General features: G+C 43.7%; 1 long non-coding RNA gene across 10 annotated transcripts in view; it reads left to right on the forward strand.

The window, feature by feature from the left end:
• Positions 1-13,346, forward strand: part of LOC140901512 (uncharacterized) — a 62,581-nt gene that overhangs the window by 5,238 nt on the left and 43,997 nt on the right. For 9 of the 10 annotated variants that reach the window (XR_012155878.2, XR_012155872.2, XR_012155875.2 and 6 more), the window contains 4 exons: positions 3,247-3,354; positions 9,527-9,738; positions 9,884-10,618; positions 12,909-13,052. This is a non-coding gene — a long non-coding RNA (uncharacterized LOC140901512). The remainder of the gene's footprint in view (positions 1-3,246; positions 3,355-9,526; positions 9,739-9,883; positions 10,619-12,908; positions 13,053-13,346) is intronic. The other variant, XR_012155873.2, reaches the window with a different exon arrangement.

Consider the following 13,346-nt stretch of genomic DNA (forward strand, 5'->3'; position numbering starts at 1 on the left):
TGGAGGAAAGGAAAATGTAATGGTTCGAGGACCATCTAAGGATCACACGGCCTGAAGCTTGAGACGTGGCCAGAAGATGAAAGTTCTGAGTCTCTTTAGTCAGCGGTTTCAATTGAGGGATCTGCAAAATAAAGCAGAAGGCGTGGTTCTAATATGTGTTAAACTACAGATAGCATGTTGCTATATGGCCTTGCATCAAGGGCTTGTATGGCAGTGATCATTTTAGGGGCATTACAGTACCTACCTCCTAGAACCCTTCTGTGCCAAGCCACTGATTGGTGACATGCATGTAGCCCACCTTCCCTTCAAGGCACAGGGAAAGGCTTGAATTCCCTTGCTAATGCTTAGAAACAGACATTTCATAGAAGTTAGCAACTGAAAAAGCCCCGTTGGGTTCCATCTAGTCCAGTGGAAGACTGGTCAATACAGTATGTTGTTCAGGCTAGCTTTAAATGGCTGAAGCGATGAGTCTGCTAGTGGTTTTCCTGGGATGCACTTCCACAGTCTAGTAGAGCTAACCGCTAGGCATTTCTCCTTAACAGCTGAAATTTCCCTCCGCTTAATTTCACCCCATCGCTCCTTTTAAAGCTTGGGGTAAGTCATTGACTTTAGTGGAATTTCATCCTCACAAGCCAGCTCTGAATTTGACCCCTTAGATTTTAACCTACTAAGGCAAAGTTATTCAAGCTTTCTTTAACCCACTCCATTTCAGCTAGACATAGCAGGTAATGTGGCCCCCTATGTCAAGGCCATAAAATGTGGGGTGAACTTGCCGTATGAGTTGGTGTGTCTTAATGCAGTGAAGCGAGTTAGCATTGGCTTGCAGTTGCATATTATGTTATTTATTCTTTGTAGGCCTGGCATGAGACAGATCAGAATGATACTGTTCTGATCTATGACCAGTGGAGCATAGTTTTATACTTGGTTGTTTTGTCCAATAAAAAGTATATTGGTCTATATTAATGCCTCATTTGACTCTTGCACGGGAGGGCTGGCAGGGCATTAGGAGGCTGCAGATGGATGTGACGCAGAGCTGTGCTCTGTGGGCGCTCCTTCCAGGTTGCTGCAGAGAAGGGGAGGAGCACGCACAAGTGGAACTGCAGCAGCATGGCTTCACCAGATTTTCCACCGTGCTAGCCTTGGCAAATCTACTGCCGATCCACAGCCTGGGCAGTCGGATTCTGACCCATGGAAGGCTCCTCTGCGCTAAGCCATAAGTTCTTGGTTTGGTGGAGGGAATAGGACTTTTATTTGGTGGGGGGATAATGCTATACAAGCTAAATACTCCATTTAACAAGGTTTTAATATGGCTCTGATCATTCAAAAGCTGTTTAAAATTGACCGTCCCTAACAAAAATTGACATGAATTGAAACCACTAGCCATATTAAACCACTTGGCAGAGCAAGAGTTAATCATGCAGTAACATGGGTTCAGTGCAGCAGTTACGCATAAGAGAAATTGCTTTGAAATGTGACTGCAACACTTGCGTAGCAGCCAGTGTTCAAATATCTCTACCATTTCAAAAAAATCTTCCCGAAAATACCAAACTTTATTAAATTCTCTCCATGTTTTCTTTTTAAAAACATATTTTTAAATATTTCTTAAAAAAAAAACTAGTGACTGGCCAAACCAAACCCTTGTCTGCTACTCAGTTAAAAAAAATCTGCATCTCGATCTTTCTGCCCAGTAAGATATTTCCAAGGTAAATGTGTGTAGGTACGCTGGCATCTTGGAGACTAACTTTCACTTGAACAGGAGTTCAAACTGATGGTCTATTTGGAACAGAAATGCTGGCTCTCCTGTTATTATGTTACGATAGAATGCGACAAAAAGCCGTACAACTTTGCTAGTGGGAGGTCTCATGGGCTTCTAGGATTACTACTCTGAGTAAGGTTTGCAGGATCAGAGCCCTATGTTGTTTTAGTTCATTAGCTATATCACAGTAGTAGGGCAATGAATATAAGTGTAGGGTGCTGTCAGGGCTGTAATAATTAAGGGCATACTCTCTTGTTTTTATTCAGTCCCTGCTCAAGCAAAACTCCCACTGGAAACTTTTGAAGCAAGTGGGAAGATTGTCACGGCCTGTTCCTGTCCTGTGAATAGATAATGCTGGAGTATGGAAGGCTGCCTGTCACCTTTCACCAGCATTAAGTTCACTGAAACAAAAATAGTAATGGCTATCTTATCTCTGACTTTTCACGTTCAGCCTAGGTTGATGAGGATGCTCACTAAGAGAGACATGGTGATCTAATGATTGTAGCAGAGGGGGAGGTCACATAGTGGTTGAGTGAGGCAGATGGGGACAGAGTGTCACACTGAGTGGGCATGAGTTACACATCTCTTCTCATGGACATCTCAACCCAAGCTTCAGAAGTTCACCCAGTTCAGTTATCTCTATGTGCTACCGCTTGTTACACCAGATCCCCGGGTCCTGTGCCTGGCTCTACTGTTAACTCATTATATTACCTTGTGTGTAATTCACATTTCCTCTGTGTCTTAGTCTCCCCCCTGTAAAATGGGGGTACTTCCTCTCAGAGGTGTTTAGAAAATTAGGGTCTGATCCTCAGTTAACACTATTTCTGGGAATGGATGGATGGTGAAGCCCTTAAAGCCACCTTTGTCCCTGTATTTTGGGATCATTTAGGAGCCTGTGTGTATTGCAGTGTAAATTACAGCAGCCTCAGGGCTACTTCGACCTACGCTCTGCTTTCCATGGCCTCCTGTGGGCCCTGGGGAGAAGAAAATAGCTGTAACATGGTGGACTCTGGTCCTGCCTCCAGTCTGCCATCTCCACTGAGCCAGTACAGAGCCTTTATGCCAGCTAGGAAGGCCCCTTTGTAGGGGTGATTCTCTGGGTGGGTTCTGCCCAATTTAAGGCCCCTTCGTGCTACCAGAGTGTTGCAAAGGGGCCTTAATGTCCATGAAGCCCTTAGGTCCTGAAAGAGGCTGTGTATATGCAGAGCATTATTGGAGCTGGCTGAAAAGTGTGAAAAAAATACATTTGTGGAAGTTCCACACCCACCCTCTGTTTTTTGCTGAAAACTTTTCAGCAGAGATGTTCCAGATGGATCTAATTGGTTATTTATTTCTCAGGGAGGGGTGTGTAGATACTGTGCGTGCACACACTCACTTTGTCAGGATGAATTCTGCCTACATGTAGTTTCTGTTTCCTGGGCAACTGCTAACTTATTGCAGAATCATGAACTGTTCTGATTTTTTTCTTGTTTATATTTCCCCTTCCCCAGTGCTGCCTGACCTCATGGACATCCTGTATGAGATGCCCAAGCAAGCCACAGACTTTGGAAGGAACAGCATCAGCTATCAGAGATTCCTCTTTTATGAAAGGAAACTTGGTAAGATACAGGAAAACATGTAGGCTCTGACACTGAACAGCAGCTATACTGAATTGAATTCTGCTTTAAAACAGTTGACTGCAAATTCCTACTGACATGGGGTAAAGTAAAGGATTATGGTAATTCAACTGAGACTGAAAACAAATGAACCATTACACTTTTCTGTGTCTTCATTGTATTTTTGTAAATGTTAGTCCACTTTGTTGATGTTCCTCTTCCTCATGTCCTGTCCCTTCTCTGCCTACTGCCCTGGGTATGGTTTTGATTAATACATTAACTAACTGAAGTTGCTGTTTTGTGAAGTCATGTTGGCTCTGCTCCTTTTCTGTGGCTCTATCATTGGTTGCGGTTAGCGACCTTGGAGCACGAACAGTACAAGACTGATTAAAGTGCCCTCTAATCTTTAGTGTGTGAGTGTGCAGCTTCTGTGTTCTTAAAAAGCTTGAGCCCATATTTCATTCAGCGTGGTTTCCCCTCTCATATTTCAGATGCAAGATTTAATGAGGTAACAAAAGGGCTCCGACAATGCTCTAGCACTTATGAATGCAAGAAATAATTCTTGACCTTAACACGTTTTGTGGGAGAGAGATTTCTTTAGCTGAAAGCCTTGGAGTGAAGGAAAAGATTTGCAGACACTGAATTACTTAGACATCTAAATTAGAACATGGGCTCAAGCCAACATGCAAATCTTACTTATAGTTCCTCTTTTCATTTTTCTGTCCTCATCTGTTTGTTCACAAGGATTGTCCTGATATGATCGTTTCCTGCTCCTCCTCCTCCTTTTTTGTCTTCTGTTTCTGTTCCCCTCACACTTTTAGGTGCAGTTTGACAAAGGGACACAATATGTAAAACTAACAAGGATGCTCAGAGTTAAGAAACGCAAGAAGGACCGAAGATAAGAAGGTTGCATTTTTGTCTGCTTTCTGAAAAGCCTTTAGATTGATTCTCCTCTGTCTTCCCATTGTGTCATTATTATGGATTCCTGTGCATAGTGAGACACTATTATTCTGATTACATGCTCTTTGTACATACAAATGACTGTCCAAGGTTCATGGCAATAAGAATCAGTCTCCTTGGTTGTGATTGGTGAGAAAACACAGCTAGTTAAAGCATCAAGAACAGGAAGTTTGAGGGCAAAATAAATCAGATGGCATTTAGAAAGGGTTAGAGGTCATTTTATTGCATGCTGTGGAAATCTGAAATTCCATGTGTCATGATGTTAATCTTCAGTAATTACGCTTTCCCGTCATTAGTAGTTCTCTAGACTAGTTCCCATCTTAACTACTAGAATGTACTACGTGGTTCCTCCTTTAGAAGACTGTCTTATGATGTACCACTTTGATGCATCATATTTTACCAAGAAATCGTTTTCTGAAACGATAACTTAAAAATATCAGGGGAACATAGCTGTTATAAGGCATAATCTTTTTTCCTTAAATTAAGTGATGGGGAAAGCTTGCAGCAGCAACTGGCCATCTTGAAAGAGATGAACAATCTGAAACAAATACTAGTTCATGCCGAGGGAATGGTTGCTAGGTGTGACAGTTAGTAGCTATGAACTTAATGAGACATGAGTAGCACTGTGGAGGAGGAGGAGGAGGAGGAAGAGAAGGAGGGCTCTTTGGAATAAATGAGTAGGAAAAAAAAGAGTAATGCCAAGTTTCCAAAGTTTAATGTGGCTGTTTTAATTAACTCTTTCTTACTCAGAAAACAGTCAGATCTCTGCTATAGTACATCAAAATTTCCCTTTCTTTAAGTTGTTTTGCTTCTTGTAACAGTAGTTTTTTTTGACCCCTGCTTTTACGTATAGAGTATATAATTTAGTGTTAATGAAAGGTACAGAACTGGCAGCCTATTGAAAAGGAGCAGATATAGGCACAAGTTCCCCATCCTCTGGCCCCCAGGATGGATGGCAGCTCCCTCCGTCAATCAGAGGGGAGTTCAGTCTTCATGGTCCATTCCTATGCTGGGCCTCTCTGCTGAGACTGGGTGTCAGTGAGAGCAGGATGTAGGGTTGTTTTTGTGGTTTCAGATCAGGAAAACAGAGACTATTGGCCTAGCTTTTTAAAAGTGGCTAGTGATTTTGGGTGTCCCTGCCCAACCTGAGATGGCTTGAAAGGGGCCTGAATTTCAGAAAGTGCTGAGCACTTGCCCTGTGAAAACTAGGCCCCTTTAGGATGTCTTAAGTTGGGCACCCAAAAATTCAAGTCACATTTTTTTGAAAATGCAGGCTTCTTGTCCTTAGATCTTACTATGTGGATCCCCATTGGTTTTGATGAGACTATTTGTAGTCGTAAACACTGCACACAGTGGTTATTAGAACAGTAAGATTGTAAGATGGATTCTGGTTCTAGCTGTCCAGCTGAGAATTCTTGTGGTGGTGAGGAAATATCTGCTTGCATAAAGCCAGCAGACTAGGCCCCAGGGCCAGCTGCCCGTAGCTGCCGTGACATAGGGGATGTGTCGGGCAAGATGGAGCTCTGCTAATTCTCCAGGGGCATAAATCTGTACCACATGCTGGGGCTGGCACAGGCCAGTCCACAGAATCAGGGAGCCATAACAGACTCTCCTGACCCCACCTTCCCCTACACTCTCCTATACCAAGCAGAGATTATCAGAAGAAGATAGTCTGTCCCTTCTTCTCTGGGAAATGGACCCAGGCTATTGAATTCATTTTGCATGGGTTCCTTCAGATGATAACTGCTCTCGGTCAAAACCAGCTGGTAGGTTCAAATATGCATTTTCCTCAGCATCTTCTGCTTACTTAGATGTTAACTTAAACCAATCAGTGGTGATCTGATGAGATAGCCCTAGGTGCATCTGCCCTCACAATTCCTTTGTGGATGCGGAGAATTTGAGATTTGTTTGAAAAATGAATTTGTCTTTTGGGGCAAGTTATTGTGGGATTTTTTTAAATAAATAAATAGTGTGCCTGCCCTCTCTTCATATGAACATAACTTGAGCAGCCTTTTGAATATCTTTTACAAAACCTGGCATTAGAATCGGCAGCCCAGGCCAAGTATAACTGAGGCCCACAGTGTGAAACCTCAGCTCACTTTGGAACTGTATTGCTTGGACTCGTAGGCAGCGTTTGATATTGACCCAGCATTTTCCCTGGCAGGTTTCTGGGTTAGTGGGCAATCATTTTCTATCAGGCGAGATGCAAATTATTCTTACCACCTCAAGAACTGATGGCCGTAAGTCATACAGCTAATCAACCTGTGTCTGAATCATTGATGACATTATTGACGCAAATTTGTCCCCACTCCTGTTGCCATATAAGAAGCAAAACATTGTACATCGGTGAAAAATGGTGGGTTTTAAACTTTTAGCCATGTGACCATTTTTTGGCCAACATAGATGCAGGCAAAGTGAAACACAAAAACTTACTGGGGTGGACAGATGCACACCCTTGATGTTTATAGTTACATAAAGGGAGGATAAAAGTGTGAGATGTCTCTCCCATAGCTGCATGAGCTCCTGTGGGGTTAACAGGATTAAAGATCAGCAGATGTGACTCAGAGAGCAGGGAGCAGCAGGAGCCATTCTTACATGGTCACTTTTTAACCCTAAAAAAATGCTTTCATGTAACTGATACCAGGTGTAAGGGGTTGAGGGAGAGAGTTGGTTTCACTGTTGTTAGTGATCCTTCCCAACACAAGAAGCTTTTGTTTTTTGAAAAAAGAGGATGTGTAGCTTTTAAAATTATGTTTCAAATATCTGTTGTTCAGACCCGCACCTGTTGCTTCCTCTTTTGTTCTGATGTTCAGCCCTCCTGAAAATTCCCTTCAGAGTTATTTTGTGTTGCCATTATTCTGCTTGTGCTCTGAGCTGTTCAGGCCACTTCGACTTGGGCAGGGGGTATCATAGGCTGGGGAAGGCTGCACCTTCCCAAACAGCCACGCATGGCCCTGCCCACACTCCGCTCCCAGGCCCCCCTCCTGCTTCCCGCTCTGGCTCCAGTTCCCCTGTGCCTGGCCCTGGCTCAGGCTGGGGCTGCCTGGGCCACCCACCCTCCCGGCACTGTGGGGCGGGGAGGGCTGGGGCCGCTGGCTGGTGGCCATGGTCGGTGGGGCTCTGGACTCCAGTGGAGGGGAGGGGTGGGGCGGGGCCTCGGGTAGAAGGGTCAGAGCTGGGGGCTAGCCTCCCATAGCCAGCAGTCCATGTGCCGCCCATACAGTTTGGTTATGTTGTTTAGTCAGGTGGCTCTTCATGCTATGAAGCCTGAGGCGAAGTGGATAACAACCACCCCCCCCCCCCCCGGCAGTGGGAACGGTGAGGGGCTGCTTCTCTTACTTGATCCTGATTTTACACCAATGTGAGCTCTGGCTCTGGCTCTGACCAAGTTAACATCAAATCTGAGCACTGGTACAATAAGAGAAGGAAAGACTGAAACTGGAGGAGGAGCCTCACTTCCCTTAGCTGACACTAGCTGCTGCCTATCCAGGGAAGCTGATTTTTTGTTTTTTCTTCTCTCTTTTGGTTGCAGCAGCTTTGAATAGGTGGCATAACATCAAATAGAAGTTGGCTGAACAGGTCAACAAATGAGGATGAAGCCTTTAAAATGTAGAAGTTCTGCAAGCTACAGTGTGTGTGGAGATAAAATAGACAAGAATAGTTATAATAGAAATAAAAGTTATAAGAATTCAGGTTCCAGGATTGGTCAGTGAGGATTATCAGAGAGATAATCTGAACAGTTTAATAAAGCAAATAATAATTGAGTCAGTGCAGTGGAAACCACTTGTGCTATTTTGTTTAATAAAATAACTTCCCTTTCAGCAGGGGTTGGCTGGAACTAGGAATATGATTTGCATGTCGTGACGCATTGCAACAGTTGGGGCTTTCCATTTCTCTTCACTGTCAACATAGGTTCACTGGTTCAGAGTCAGATCCACTGTTGGTCTCCTTGCCCACTTCCTGTTTGTCTCTTGGGGCTGTAAGTGTTGAATATTGCAAGAACTCAAATATTTAATGCACGTTTCTTCTCTTTGGTTGTTTTGAAGCTTGCTACTTTCCTTGGAAAATCAGGGTATAAAAATGATTTACTGCTCTAGTGACTGAAGGTATGTATTGGTGCTTTGCAAACATAGAACGTAGGAAAACTAAAACCTTACTGCCAGGAGCTTTGAATTCAAAGACAAATCTTATCTCTACCTGTGTCTGCCTTGTGGAGTTCACAACACTGATGCCTCCATGCCTCTGTTGGCTGTTCCTCACCAGCCCGAGTGTCAGCCAAAAAGCTCTTGCAGGCTGTCTAGTGCTGTCCCTTCCCCAGGGACAGTGTGAGGAACTAGGGAAGTAGCGTCTCCCTGATATATTACAGAGGCAACAGGATGTTTTCCAGCAGGGTCATTTCAGGGTGTGTGGAGGTTTATGCTATAATTACCTGATTTGAATTGGGGTAGAACTCACAGGTGAGTTGTTCCACACTCCATCTTTCCCCTTTTCCATTCAGCGGAGGTGGTGGGAATTGGGAATTAAAGGTGAGCGATATCACCAGCAGTTCTACAGGAGAGTGCCAACTTGGATCTGTGCCTTAAACCACTCTCCAGCAAGTACTCTCAAATGCAAAGTCCCACAAAGTGTATTTCCTTCCTGCCATACAGATGGCTCTTTCAGGGTAACAGGGAAAATGATTCATATTAACTGTCCTTCCTTATCCAAGTCTCTTACTAACACCTGGAGGCCATGCTGCTGAACCGTGAAGTGTCTATTGGGCAGCCTACAAGGACACACAACCACTGAAAATTTCTATGCAATTGCTGGATTTCTCCACCATATTTAAGATTACATGACATTTCTAACTACCACCACTACAAAACAATTCTGTAGTGTGGCAGGTGGTTTGTGATGCCAAAAATGTAACACACATTCTGGTCAAGTAGCCAAAGCCAGACAAGATACTTATGTGTTCCAGATGTTGGGAAGTAATCCATTTTCTGAAGTTTGCTTGCCGTGTGTGTGTATGCAGAGCTACATTTTCAAACACTATTGCCTAAGTTGCACCTTCAAAATACGTGCATTAGCTCTGTGAAAAGTGAATGAGTATAATGGGAGATATTTAAACCATGTTTTGGGTTGCAGAATGTTTTGCAGTTTTTGGAAAAATGCCTGTGATGTGACGTGATGTGATATATTCATATGATACAATTATTTCATGCACTGAAATTAGGATTCCAGAGATAGAAAGGGCACTCTCCAGTTTGCACTGCTGAAAGTGCACATCCTCACTGGTCCATCCAGTCAGCGTCTAGTCTAATCAGCAGACCCAGCGTCATCCCTGGAAGACGTCCAAGAGGAGACCATTGCTGGTGGGGATGAAGAGTGCACACAAGGCGGAACAGAAGCCCTGGAGTCTGTTTGCTCCAAGACATATTTTCTTAGGTAAGCAAACTACAGAAAGTCAAGTAGTCTCCCACACCTGTTTCTGTTTCTAAATCCAGTGTCTGAGTCAAAATAATTGCTGGAAAGCAAAAGAAAAACTTGGTGGTGCTGACGTTTGTCTTAGGCTTTTCTTACTCCTTTACAGATCACCCTGAATACGGAATGTGGTTATTTCCTGAAGGCTCTGCAGACTAAGCTAACCAGAAAATGCTCCACGATAGCATTCTGCAAAAGGTCTGGCTAATTATGGCTGAGATTATTAAACTGTAGTACATCTTTGTGGTTCTATTACCTGAGCCTCTTATCAAAGGGAAACGTTAGTCAAGCTGTTGCCGAAGTGTGCGTCTTTGCTCCATAGAGGTTATCAGTTTGCAGTGATTGATTTAGATTAGGAGTAATGGGAAGAATGTAAAAAAATCCATTTCACCAGTGGCTGGGGCTGAATTCCATTTCACCGTTTCGACCATTCTAGTGGCTGGGACTGAAGAGAGTAGAAGGGACCTACTTCTGCTGTTAGTTAGAGGCGATCTTACTGGGCTCAAATAGTGGAGTTACATCCATTGTAGCAAAAAATTCTTGCGTTCCAACCCTGATGCTACGCATGTACAGTATAGATGGTGACCCACTATAAGTCTGCAACACATAAGATTGTGTACGTTACTGAAGGGTCTGGAGCAGTCTCCAATCAATAGGACATGTAAAGCAGTAGGAGAAGAGTAAAGAGAGGACCTTAATGATTGTGGGTAGATTCTGCTGTCTCACTGATCTGCCTGCTGTTGCCTCAATCTATGCATATATATTTCCAGCCTGATTTCCTGTGTTATCTGTAGGACTGTCATCGGATGTCAGGTCTCTGTGGGCACCATCAACATTGTTCCAGGTACTCCAAGAACAGGAGCTCTGTTCATTTGAAAGTGGCTGCAATCTAAGGCCATGAAAGCAGAGATGGGGAAACCCCTCTGAGGCTATGTCTATGCTGTGTACCTTACAGCGGTACACTCTTTGTGGGCAGGAGAGAGCTCTCCTGCTGACAAAATAAAACCACCCCCTAATGAGGGGCGGAAGAGCGTCACCCATCGTCCAAGCGCTGTCCACACTGGCACTTTTTGTCAGTAAAACTTTTGTCATTTGGTGGGGGGTGGTGTGTTTTTTACACCCCTGACTGACAAAAGTTTTTACTGATGTAAGTGGTAATGTAGCCATAGCCAGATTCTCTGCTTTTTAATGTCTGTGTTTAAGTGAAACGGTTTTAACTGAAGTATGCTGATTTCTAGTTCATAGGGCCGACATCACTGAGGGTGGGTGGGTATCTAGGCTAGACCCTCAGTATTGATGGCACAGAAGCTGTATTGGTTTACACCAGCTGAAGATTTGGCCTGTATGCGTGTACGCACGCATCTCCCTACCTGCCTACTCTAGCAGGAGAGAGCCTCTATCTCAGAGCTGGAGGTGCTGTCACTGAAGCAGTGGAATGATTCCCCCACACCACTGACTGAATTTGGCTCTCACCTTGCTCGAATTTCAGCTTGACAAAACAAAATGGCTGCTAGTTCATCTGAATGCCTTTTGAATAATACATCTCGTCATCTGTAGCGAATGAATCACACTCGCTTCCTATTAACACAATCATTTTTTAGAGAATGAAACTGGAATTCCTTTTCTTTTCTGTTCCAAACCACTCTGAGCTATTTTCTGTCCATGCTTGTCTTCAAATGGACTTTGGCCATTAATTCCTTTCAGCAGAACAAATGAAATGCAGTGCATGCTGAAACACTATGAAATAGCATTAGTTTTCACATATTCCTTGTTGCACTTATAAGTGCTGCTATAAAACAAAACAAAAAACATAAACCTCTACTTTAACTGGTTTCAGAGTAACAGCCGTGTTAGTCTGTCTTTGCAAAAAGAAAAGGAGTACTTGTGGCACCTTAGAGACTAACCAATTTATTTGAGTATGAGCTTTTGTGAGCTACAGCTCACTTCATCGGATGCTACTGCAGTTTCCACGGTATGCATCCGATGAAGTGAGCTGTAGCTCACGAAAGCTCATGCTCAAATAAATTGGTTAGTCTCTAAGGTGCCACAAGTTCTCCTTTTCTTTTTACTTTAACTGGCTGCATCTCATAGAAGAATTTCAGTGTGGTCCAGTGGTTAGAGAAGGGCACGCAGAGTCAGGACTCTGTCATTTACTTATTGTGTAACCTCGAGAAAATCACGGTGTCTCAATTCATACATCTATAAGATGAGTAATACATACCCACCTCTCAAAGGGGTCGCTACATTTAATTAACATTTGCAAAGTGCTGTTATGTGTGAAAGGGGCTATAAAAACCCAACTTGATGGCATTTCTGTGCTTGGATGTTTGGATATAATGTCAGGTTTCAGAGTAACAGCCGTGTTAGTCTGTATTCGCAAAAAGAAAAGGAGTATTTGTGGCACCTTAGAGACTAACCAATTTATTTGAGCATAAGCTTTCGTGAGCTACAGCTCACTTCATCGCATATAATGTGATAACTGTGGAACGCCACGTCGGATCAATTGCAAAATTTCAGGAAATGTTCTAGGCATTGATGGGCAGAACCGTATTGATTTTGGCAAAGTCAGCAGAGGGAAATTGGAGATACATGGAACTCCTAGCATCTGGTTAGCAGAGCTAGCAGCTTCAGCCACCTCTGTAATTGTCGACAGATCAGATAACTGGTGGATGGCAGCCATTAACACATTCAAGCATAACAATGTCTACCCCTCATTTTAGCTCTGCCTGTCCTCCCAATTCAGTTTAAAAATGTTGGCAGAGAAGGAAAAGAAGAATGGGTGGGGAGGGCACACATAACCCCTGGCAGAGGGAGAATGTGGGACCCTGGTATGGGGAGAAGCTGGGTGCACGCAGAGTATGGGGAGGACTGGGGGTGTACACAGTCCCTGGCATGGAGTAGAAAATAGGGGACACAGAGTCTGTAGCATGGGGCGGAGGGGTTGCAACAAGTCCCTGTAATAGAGGGGGATTGGAGGGCGGCATGGGTCGGGGGGGATGGACACAAGGACCCCTGGTGTGTGTGCAGTGAGCTTCAGTCAGCTTGAAGCAAAGAAGTGTGTAGCCCCCTAGTTATTATGGCTTGCAGTATTTCTGCTGCATCCTTTGTCTGTTTTCTGACCCTCTTCATTCCAGCTGAACCATGAACATTTTTGTTGCCTATCGGGTGGACATATTGTAGCAAGGATGGATTTGAACGCATCAGGAAGTTACCTTATAATGACAGTAGTTTGCACTTAACATCTTTCTTGTCCAAGAATCAAAAAGTAATTTATTAAGGTAAGTAAGTATTATCCCTATTTAAAGATGGGGGCAACTAAGGCACCAAGATGTCTTGTATGGCCTTGGATGCATCAGTTTTGAGGTAGTAACAGAACCCAGGTCTTTTGATATGCATTTAACTGCTTTCATTACTAGATACTGCCTCTTAGTATTATGTAGTTAATATTGTAGATCATTGGTGGCAGGTAGGCAAATTAGTTTGGCTAATCTTATTGTCTTAATCTGAGCAATGGATGGGGGCTGTTCAGTGCTGCCTGAGCAGCTTTTAACTGAAGCCCAGTTAATAGAAAT

The sequence above is a fragment of the Lepidochelys kempii genome, chromosome 21, assembly GCF_965140285.1.
Source record: "Lepidochelys kempii isolate rLepKem1 chromosome 21, rLepKem1.hap1, whole genome shotgun sequence".
NCBI classification, from domain to species: Eukaryota; Metazoa; Chordata; order Testudines; family Cheloniidae; genus Lepidochelys; species Lepidochelys kempii.